This window comes from Nicotiana tabacum, chromosome 23 (assembly GCF_000715075.1).
Source record: "Nicotiana tabacum cultivar K326 chromosome 23, ASM71507v2, whole genome shotgun sequence".
NCBI lineage: Eukaryota > Viridiplantae > Streptophyta > Magnoliopsida > Solanales > Solanaceae > Nicotiana > Nicotiana tabacum.
In genome coordinates, this window is record NC_134102.1 from 123,939,674 (window position 1) to 123,951,995 (window position 12,322).

Here is a 12,322-nt window from a genome sequence, read left to right on the forward strand (position 1 = left end):
TTTGGCATCCTCCTCCAAAATTATTTTATGCATGCAAAAGGTGGGGTTTATACCTAGAATATCCGCCAATGTCCAACCTATTGCTTTCTTCGTCCTTTGAAGCACCGCAAGGGTGGCATCTACCTGCACGTTAGTTAAGCACGAGGAAAGTATAACAAGTAAAGTGGAACAAGGGCCTAGAAACTCATACCTGAGGTATGAAGGCAAATGCTTTAACTCCAAGGTAGGAGGCTCCTCGATTGAGGACTTTGTTGGTGGAGTCTTTCGATTTTCGAGATCCAAGGAAAGTTTTCGGGGCTTATAAGTATATGATCCCATTCCTTGCAAAGCATTGACACATTCTACACAGCCTTCTATCTCATCCTCATCATGATTCAACAACCCAATTTCCAAAGTATCTTCCATTTTTATCACAACACTTGTGTCATCAACAATTACTTCGGTCACAATATCCACGAATGAACACATTTTTTTGCTATTTGGCTGCCTCATATATTTACAAATATGGAACACCACTTTTTCATCGCCCACCCGGAAGGTGAGCTCTCCAGCTTCCACATCAACTAAGGCCTTCCCTGTAGCAAGAAAAGGTCTCCCTATGATGATTGGTACCTCGTAGTCAACCTCACAGTCAAGTATCATAAAATCTGTGGGAAGGATGAACTTGTCGACCCTAACTAACACATCATCAATTATCCCCAATGGCCTTTTCATTGTCCGATCCTCCATTTGCAACCTCATGGATGTGGGTCTTGTTTGCCCAATCCCCAATGTTTTGAACACAGAATAGGGCATCAAGTTAATGTTTGCCCCCAAATCACATAAAGCTTTGGCGAAATCGGCACTCCCAATAGTGCACGGGATTGTGAAAGCACCGGGGTCTTCCAACTTTGGAGCCATGGAGTGCACCATAACACTCACTTGATGTGTCATTTTAATCGTTACACAGTTCATTGATCTCTTCTTTGTTATCAAATCCTTCATGAACTTGGCATATCCCAGCATTTGTTCTAAGGCTTCAACCAAAGGCACATTTATGGACAAACTTTTCATCATATCAATGAATTTCTTCAATTAATTCTAATTGTTTTGCTTTGCAAGTCTTTGAGGGTATGGAGGAGGAGGCCTTGACATTGGTACCTTAGCTTTTGGCACTACCGGTTCTGGCATGTCAGTCACGTGCTCCCTAGACGGGTTCACTTCTTCTTGCGTCTCCTCTACATTTTCATCAATATCAATCCTCGCTTCTTTATTACCTTGAACATCATTGCTTGGATCATCATCATCTTGCACCAACACGTCATCACCCACATGTTTTCTTTAGTTTGAGGTACTAGTAACTCCATCTCTCCCACTTCTTGTTATCACGGCCATTGCATGCCCCGTATTCCCACCTTTCGGGTTCACCACCATATCACTAGGTAGTGCCCTCTTTGGGTGAGTATTTAAAGCTTGAGAAATTTGGCCAAGTTGAACCTCCAAGTTGCTGATAGAAGTGTTGTGGGAGGCTAATTGTGCATCGGAGTCGGCGTTTTTCTTCATCATTTGCTTAAACATATTTGCAATCTATCCCATTTCACTATTGGAAGAACTAGGACCTTGCGACGGATATGGAGGCGGATTGTTTGGTTGTTGATACATTGGGGGCCTCTGAAAGCCCGACCCCCAATTTTTTTGATTGTTATTGTTCCAACCCCCTTGATTATTGTTGTTCCCCCAATTGCTTTGATTGTTGCCAACCCAATTACCTTGATTATTTCCTCTCTAATTGCCTTGATTACCCCAATTGCTTTGATTATTGTTGTTGCCACCACTCCAATTTCCTTGGTGGCCTTAGTTGTTCCAGTTTCCTTGGTTTCCTTGTGATCTCCATTGTTGTTGATTTGGAGCATTGCTTCTTTGACCTTGATAATTGTTGACATATTAAACCTCTTTATCTTGCTCGTCATATGAATCATCTTGATTATACCCACTATTACTTTGCTCAAATTGTTCTAGATAGTTTTGTACTTGTTGACCTCGTTGTCGTCTCTTGTTTACCATCATGTTCGCCCCTTCCATAGCATTCACCTGTTTTGACCCTTGAACTTATTGAAGCTGAGCCTTGGCCAATTGGTTCATGGTGGTTGTCAACTCCGCAATAGCTTGCCCATGATCATGTAGCTCCTTATGTAGGTGAATAACATTTGGGTCACCCTGAGGAACATTGCCTCTACTTTGCCACGCCGAAGAGGTGCCCGCCATCTCATCCAAGATTTCACAAGCTTAAGAATAAGGCATGTTCATGAAGTTACCCCCAGCAAGTTGATTTACCACACACTGATTTGTTGTGTTGATCCCATGTAGAAGGTCTGTTGGATCATGTCCTCGGTCATATCATTGTTCGGACATTCTTTGACCATGGTGCAATATCTTTCCTAAATCTAGTGCAATGGCTCATTGGGCTCTTGTTTGAAAGCTAGAATTTCATCCCTTAGTGTAGCCATGTGCCCCGGAGAGAAGAATTTGGCAATGAACTTCTCGGCCAACTCATCCCAAGTGTGGATGGAATGATTGGGCAATCTCTCTAACCAGTCCAAAGCCTTTCCCCGTAGAGAAAAGGGAAACAACCTTAACCGCAGTGCATCCCCGGTGATATTTGTTTGCTTGCTCCCCCAACAAATATCGACGAACCCCTTGAGATGCTTGTAGAAAATTTGGTGTGGAGCTCCGGTGAAGAAACCCTGCTGCTCAAGCAGTGTAATCATCACGTTGGCAATTTGGAAGTTGCTCGCCCTAATGCGGGGAGGGACTATTGCACTTGCATAGCCCTCATTCGGCAACACCCGATGCGCTGCTCTTGGTGGAAGCGGTCGGCCTCGCCTGTTTACTTGAGGCTCGGGATGAACCTCATCCACTTGATCGTCATCTACCTCCTCCCACAATGGTAAATTTCCAAGGGGCTCGTTGTTAAGGGCCATTTTGTACATTTTGTACCTAAAAGCAATTCACAAACAAAATTAGTGACTCGGAAGGAAAGAAAGACAAAACACACATATACCTAGATATATAGATAAATCCGTTTAACTCCCCGGCAACGGCGCCAAAAATTGATCGGGTCCAAGCCTACACTACTATTGAGTAGCGAGGGTGGTCGATTCAGTTTTAACCCAACTAGGTCGGGATCAAATCCACAAGGAGTTAATGTTTGGAATTAGGTTTATATCTAAGCTAGATGCGAGTTTTGAATCTAATTACACTTCCACAAGTTTGGGTTTGATTTCTACTTCTAACTTTACTCTAAGATTGTAATAATTGAGACAATATTTTTGTTGTTGTTTTTCAAATGTTTAAAGAGACTAGGGTAGTGACTTCTACCTAGGTGGATATCTAACGGGTAGCAAAATCTAGGGCAAGCTTGATTAGTTGGTATTATAATATAGCTATCATACCCGGGTACTCACTCTATACCTCTCGGTAGTTTTAGTGATTTTGCCCAATTTGGCTTTCTCAAGTCCAAATAGGTATTTGTGCAAATCAAGTGATATTAGCTCAAGTTGGGTATTACTATCTTTAGGTTTAACCCTTTAATTGGGGCTATCAATTTCTTGAGTTCACCCCAATTCCTTGTTAGCCTAGTTTTCCTAGACTTAGTCCCTCTTTCTCAAGTAGAGACTAAGTCATAAAGGCATGAATCAATGTTTGCAACTATTAATTCTTGAGTTCTAGCACGAACTAGGCTAAATATCACTAACCCATTCATATTCAAGCCCTAAAATCAAATACCCATTAAATACCTATACTAGGGTTGGGTCACAACCCAAGCTATAGCTACTCATGGAAATAACAGAAATTAAAGATGAAATGAAGATAAAATCCATAATATTAATTTATGAAATGAAAATCTAATGTTAAAAAGTGAATCTAGTACAAAATTTCCGAAAATAGAAAAGTCAGTCGTCTCAGGTGCTCATACAAAACATAACATCCCCTAAAAATGACAAAAAGTTCTATTTATACTAAGCTGAAAATATCTCATAAAAATGCCCTTGCGGAGGTTGTGCAGCCGTGTAATTCTGAGTGCGGACACACTCTTGCTTTCGCGGCCGCATAATTTTGATGCGGTCCGCGTTCTTCTCTTTTGGATCTGGGTTGAGCTGAACTTTCGGGGACCGCATAATTCTAAGTGTGGCCGCGCTCCAGATTATGCGGCCACATAAAAGTGATGCGGTCCGCACTTGCTTGAGTTTGGCTTGAAATCAACTCTCTGATTCTGCATCTTGCGGACCGCATAATTTCGATCGCGGCCGCACAATGGACTTCCGCGACCGCACAATTCTGGTGCGGTCCGCACTTCTCTCTTTTACTCAAGTTGTCGGCTCTCTGAATCTCATTTATCGCGGTCCGCGTAATTTTAATTGCGGCCGCACATTTCTGGTGCGGTCCACGCTCATTATTTAGCCCAAAATCACACTCTCTGAATCTCCCTCTTGCGGATTGCATAATTATGATCGTGACCGCATCAACTTCAGACCTCTTTGCCCAGCCTTGATGTTTTGTTCAACTTTTGACTCCTTTGTGAGTTGATTTTGATTCCTTCGGCTCATTTTGCACAATTCCTGCAAGCAAGTATATTTTATTAGTTCCGGAAATACCTTCAAGTATTTTTGGCCTAAAACACAAGTAAAAGAGAGCAAATAATAGGTTAAAATCCCTACTTATCAATTATCACTAAGTAAGAATAATCAAAATTTCCAAACATACAAGAACCCCATCTGACAAATCTCCACACTAAGCAAAAATATATACCTTGTAGTCCACACGCGAGGCGATAAAAACTGCGCTCGGAGGAAAGGCTGTATGCTCTACCCTTATACACGCCTCCAACCACGTTCAAACCATAATGGGAGAGTTTCTTCCTCTGATGGCATGATTGGTTGGCCTTGCTCATCAGTCGGCTGACTCCTAGTGAGCTCTTCCACTACTAGTTTATACCGATTCTATATTAAAAGTAAAATTTAGTATATAAACAATTATTATAAAAGAATTTTAAGTTAATCTTGATCTTACATAAGCCTCCTCAACTCGTGGCTTAACCCAAGCTTCTTCCCCAACTTTGCTTTTTGTGTGGGTCTTCTTCCAAACCTCATCACGTTTCGCGGGTCTCTTAAGAGCAGTTTCCTGCAAATGAAACAGAAAGAGTTAATAAATTCAAGTAATGTTAGAAAAAATCAAGACTGAGATCTTTAAATAATTACCAATATCCTCTTAGCAGTCCCCATAGACATTGAACCACAAGTGTGAAACGAGCCACCCTTATCAGAATTACGAGCGGCTTTTGCATATTCACTCTTCTTTTTAAAATTCTCAGTGACCCAGTATTTAAGAAGCTCTTTCCACTCATCTGGTAGAACCCAACCAGGCATTTTACCTTTGGTCCGAGCATTAGAGAACATGTCTGATAATCGATGAGCAATCCTCTTTTGAAAATTGTCTCTAATAACATGATCTTCGTCGGGGCTCCATGTGCACCTTTTTTGCAATAAAAATATATAGTGTTAGTAGATAAATAAAGTTAGATAGATATATAGTTTTCTACAAATAATGTATTCGTACCATAAACTCATTAAGCATCGCTTGATGCTGACTATGTGGAATATTCCCCTAAGTCGGGTAGGCGCCATTATAAATTATCTTAATGGCAGTTGAAATTGCATTTGCAGCCGGTCTAGAAGGATAAAACCTGCAAGACAATGATAGAAACATTTACAAAATTGTTAATTCAATAATTAAAATATATGATAGATATTAAAATATCATGAAAGATTAAGCTTACACTTCCCCTTCAGCAATGATACGTATTGTATTCTATTAATCCCATATGCATGTCCAGATGGTGGAAAATCTACATGTCCAGGTGGTGGAGGATTTGGACCATGAACTGAAGAAGGAGTCGAAGGAGTAGGCGATGCCTCAGAACTACTTGCTCTAATATTCAACCAAGAAATATGTGGAGATGGAGTAGCCTCTAATGATGGAGACTCTGAAGATGGTCTACTTGTCGTACGCCCGGACATACGACGTTGCTCTATGGCAGCGAGATAAGCTGAGTGCATGCCATGTGTAGATTACATCGAGCTATAGCCCGGGGAAGGCATATTGGGAAAAGGAGCAGAGGATGGCATCTCGGGATAGCCCGAGGGAGGAATCTAGCTAGAGCCTGCGGGAGACATAGATGGATAACTCAACTGAGGCATCCCGGGATAGACCGGGGGAGGAATCGGTGGGTAGCTCGAGGGAGGCATACCATAAAAAGGATGTGATAATGGTGGCTGACCCTATGAGCGAGAATGCAATGATGGAATGGAAGAACGAGGTTGACTCGATCTAGATACTGTATCCTTCTCTTTTCCTTTTTTCTTTTTCGTCACACTCTCACGAGAATTATTACTCTGACGTCGATCATTATTCTCACCGGATGCCATCTACATAATAAGAATGTTAAAAAATAAGTTAGTAAAAAATATTGATTTAAAGTATAAAAATAAATAGTGTTAAATATTGACTTAAACAGAAGCTTGAATAAAAACATGAAAGGGAAGCTAAGAAAAAAATACAATAAAATGTGAGACCGTTTTTATCATAAAATAGTGGAGAGACTTTCATACAAGAAATGGAAAGATAGACAAAAAAAGATTAGATAATCCAAATACAGAAACAACTAACAAAAACTCTCTTTTTAATCCTCCTCGCTTATCTCATCTTCAATACCTGCCAATTCTTCACCTTCGCTTATTTCATTTTTATCACTTGCCAATTCCTCATCTTCACCTGTTTCATTACTTTCTATCGAATCTGACTTGTAAGAAGCATGCTCATCGGCATCTGATAATTCTTCCTCCCCATTTGCTATGAAACTTTCTTCCTTGAGATTAATTTCTTCATATATATATATTGAGGATGCTCCAATTCATGTTCTAGCTCTTTGTCCACCTCTTGTTGAACACTAGATATATCGTTTTGGTATGCAACATCCAATACATTTTTAACCTCCACACGACCCACAGGCTTAGTTTTAGTAACCGCCTACCAATCCAACTTGTCCCTACGCAACGGATAAGGAGCATAATAGACTTGCTTAATATTTGGTGCAATTATAAAAAGATCGTAGCATCTATATTGCTTTTTGTGGTTAACTTCAACAATGTTATAATGTGGGTGTACCTTTGTACCTCTATTTGGTGTTGGGTCAAACCATTTACATCGAAATAGTATCAACTTTTTGTATGGCCAACCAACATATTCTAGTTCTAAAATTTCATGGATCACACCATAATAATCAACATCCCCATCATAATTGTTAGTATCCCCTTTAACCCACACCCCACTATTATTGCTTTCGAAAGCTTACAGGATTCTTCAATACAAAACTTATAATCATTGACATAGTACTTTGTATTGTTTCGACCCAGGGGGCTTGGTCCCCAAGCTATATCTTTCAAAAACTGGTCGGTTATGCCATTATTTGGATCATGGATCTATATATGGTAAAAATACGAAAAGTTAGAAAATAATTATAGTTTTTAAACAACTAGATTTTGGTTTGAGTTTATATTAACTCTTACAAAATCTCTGAACCAATTGCTAAACTAAGTATGAACAGCATTGTACCCTCTCAACCTCACAAACCAACTGTCCGACACATTTAAGACTTTTATTAGTTACATATTATGATAGATTTATTCATAAAACTCAATGATATCATTCTAAACTTACTTATAATATGGTTGAACTTCTGGGCAATTAAGCAACAAATTTATTATTCTTACTCATTTAAAAAAGTTATGAAATATTATCATTTTTAGTAAATGAGGACAATATACTATCACTACACTGTAAATAAATGGACTCTACTTTTGGCTTAGAACAAAAATTAAATTCATAATCTACACTCATCCACCATATCAGAATTAAGTCCAATTATCACTCTTATTGTCAGTCAAAACTAGAGTAACTTTTTACACCCCTAAACAATCAGAAAGCATTCAAAAGCTTTTTAATTGCAAAGATGATCAAAATATATACAGAAAAAAAAAATATTAATAAATAAGAGGGGATTACATTGACAAGAGAATCAAATTGACGGACAAAATCTTTATTCCTCCTAATCCATCTCTTATAAGCCTCCATAACACCAGAATTCTTCCCAAAAAAAAAAATGAAACACTGCCCTAATTTTGAGATTTAGGGCAGAAATAATTCGAAAATGGAGAGAAAAAACTCACCGAGATAAAGTTGCATGAAGGTCTTAGTAGGGTTTTGCTCTTTTTTCCAATTATTAGAATGGCAACGGCACTGATCAAGTCACAGCCACTGCATTATTTCTCTTTACCCAGTTGAAATGGGGCCAAAAAAGGCACACTAACACCAACCACCGCTTCCGCCGCTGCGAGTCTCCTTCGTCTACAGCCGATAACCACCTCAATACACCCCAAACCACCGACTTGAACGGTGGTTCTGACTCCGAAAAGCTCCCAGTAGAAGAATAAAGACAAGACAAAGACAAACTCCTAGTAGAAGAAGAAGAAGAACGGCAAAAATAGAAAAATGTGTTGTGGAATTTACGGCCAAGAAAGAGTGTGATGAAGGTGGGGTTAGAGGCTGAAACGGCGCCGTTAAGAAAGAGGTAAATCACCCAATAATTTTAATTATCAAATGCTTTAATTATGTGTTGTGGAATTTATGTGTAATATTTAAGTTTCTGAAAATATTTAATTCTGAAAATATTATGCCCATAATTGTAATTTTTTCAAGCAAATGTAGTAATTAGCAAGATGTGATTAATTATTTTATTAATCCCTCCCATCCACTTTAATTTAGTTTTTAGACGTTTTAACATATATTAAGAAATTCATCTTTTAGCATTAATTAACAATAAAATTGACCATGAAATATAAATAATCCCGATAAGTGTAATTCATCTTTTAGCATTAAATAATAATGAAATTACTATTAATAATTTAAAATAAATCATAAGCTAATATAATTATTAATTTACAAGCTAATTACTACTAAACCACTTTTATGTAGTTAAGTATAAATTAATAGTCTAATCAATCACTAATATTACTTAAGAATACTGCTAATATACTTCTACTTAGTAGAATTTTCAATGTATAGGCTAATCGATCACTATTTTTTCTTACATGTATTACTAATACATTTCTACTTAGTGTAATTCTCAATGTATAAGCTAATCAATCAGTAATAGTTCTTAAGAATACTATTAATACATTTTTACTTGATTAGTATAATTATTAATACATGGGCTAATCAATCACTAATATTACTTAAGGATACCACTAATACGTATCTACTTTTTATAATTATCAATTTATAAGCTAATTAATCGCTAATATTTCTTACTGATATTGCTAATATACTTCTGCTTAGTATAATTCTCAGTGTATAAGCTAATCAATTAGTAATAGTTCTTAAGACTATTACTGGTAAACTTTTACTTAATCAGTGTAATTACTAATAGATAGGCTAATCAATTATTAATATTACTTAAGCATACCACTAATATGCATCTACTTTATATAATTATCAATTTATAAGCTAATTAATCGCTAACATTTCTTACTAATACGCTTCTATTTAGTGTAATTCTTAATGCATAAGCTAATCAGTCAGTAATAGTTTTTAAGGTACACTTCTACTTAATTAGTATAATTATCAATGTATAAGCTAATGAATCACTAGCGTTACTTAAGGATACCACTAATATTACGTAAGGATACCACTAATAAACCTCTACTTACTTTAATTATCAAACTAAAGATAAACAATCACAAACATTTCTTACAAATAACGTTAATACACTTCCATTTAGTGTATAATTATTAATGTATCGGCTAATCAATCAATAACGTCATTTATATAAGGATGCCACTAGTTCACTAATACTTAGTGTTATTATTAATGTATATAGGTTAATCAATCACCAACATTACTTACATATATATTATTAATACAATTATACTTCGTGTAATTATCAATCTACAAGCTAAATACAACTAATACACTTTTGCTTAGTATATTATCAATGTGTATGATAATCAATTATTAATATTACTTAAGGACACCATTAATACACTTCTACTTACAGTAATTATTAATTTATAAGATAAACCATCACTAATATTTCTTACGAAAACGACTAATACACTTCTTCTTAGTGTGTAATTATTAATGTATAGGTTAAAATTCACTTTTACTTTGTGTAATTATAAATTACTAAGCTAATTACCACTAATATATTTTAAGTAGTGTATTACCTCCACTTAGTGTAAATTTCAATAAATAGGCTAATCAACGACTAAGATAATTAAGTAAATACTTACCGAGGGACTTACCGACGACCTCCTTCGGTATTTTATAATAAAAAATATAAAATAATTATCTATAAGATTATATATTTAAGTTACCGATGGAAGTCCATCGGTACTGTAAGAACAAAATTCAAAATATTATGTAAATGCAGCAGGATTGAGTACGTCGATAACTTTATTTTTTAAATTTTATTTTTAAAAGAAACCGAGAGACATTGTCGGTACCTAAAAAAATAATTCAAAAATATAAATACAAAATGTTCTGAGGGAGCCCGTCAGTAAATTACCGACGGAGTGCATCGGTACCACAAATTAAATTTTGACCGGTCAAAGTATCATTATTTACCAAGAGTTGTCCGTCGGTTATATTTTTTTTTTTAAAAATAGAAATTAAAAAGTTCAAAAGTATCGAGGGACTCCGTCGGAAAGTCCTTCGGAATAGCGTCGGAAAAAAGTCTATCGATATTGCTGTGTCGGTAAATAATTATTTTTTAGTAGTGATATAGATGCCCCATGCGCAAGAATAACACGTACAAATATAAAAATAATCCAAAATATCCTTTAAAGAAAAGAGGAGCAAATTAGCATTCTATAGTGAGGAAATATGCTAATTATTTCTGCTATTTTGTTCTTGTTAATTTTTGCACATGAATTGGAAGAGCAGTTAATATTGGTTAGTTGGAAGTGGACTAGATTTTAATATTTGGACACAACTTTTGGAGAAAATGATGTCCAAGAGCCTGTTTGGATGGGCTTAAAAGCTGGTCAAATCAGCTTTTAAACAGTTTTTAACTTGTGAAAGTGTTTGACAATCAAAAAATGAGCTTAAAAAAAGTTAAAATCTGCTTTAAAAAAGCCAAAACCAATAAGTTGGAAAATCAACTTTTTCTAAATTGGCTTAAAAGCCATATTGCTTTGACCAAAGATATTACATTCTTATCCCTTATAATTTTTTTTAATCCCGAAATTACCCCTAAGTAAAAACCCTACAACATACTTTTTTTTTCTCTCCATTCTCCAATATTTGTCAATTTCTTGAAGTTCTTAACGTGAAGCAAACAATAGTTTTTTAAATAATGTTTGATACATTCCAATATTTTGTAAATATTGTTCTTTTGGCTTCTTTTTTTGGTTCCATAACATTTAATTTTTTTGGTTGTTGAATCCTTCCTTTTTTTAAATTGGTGTAACTATATTCTAAAATCAAATCATTCAATAAATTTACGTGTTACCCCTGAATTTGAAGCTATGAACGGAAAATATAATATTATAGTCATCATCTTCTTTATAATGTTAACAACTTTAAGGATATTTCAGTCATTTTAACAAGAAAAAATGCTTACCAGTACTTGTTTACCAAATACTTCATCAGCTTGTTTTAAGTTTCAGCACTTTTATCCAAACACATAACTGCTTATTTATAAAATAAATTTCAATACTTATAAAGTATTTTTAAGAACTTAACTTAAAAGCAACTTTTTTTAAGCCAATCCAAATGAACCCTAAGTCTAACCAAGAAAGCTGTGGAGTAATGGACTTTTGCTTTTATTTTTTCTTGTCCAAAATAAAAACTACAAGCTCAGGTTTAATGAACTTTGTTGACTAAAGGATTTAATAAATTCGAAATCACAATCGCGAGGAGATCTTGAGTAATCTAGGAACAATTAACCAGATTTTTGTTAAATAGGAGGAATTAGAAAGAAATATTTTTTGAATTTTGCTTGTATTTTTTCAACAGAGTCCTTATTGTAACGACCCGATCGGTCGTTTTGAGTATTACAACCCCGCTTCCCCCATTACTGCTAAAATTGGGCTTTACAGTTGTTGTGTGACTTGTCGGGGCAATTGGTTCGGGTCCAGTGAGATTTTGGAATGAATTGGAACATCTAGTTCCAAGGTTTAAAGTTTAAGTTAAAAATAATGACCGGATGTTGACTTATGTGTAAACG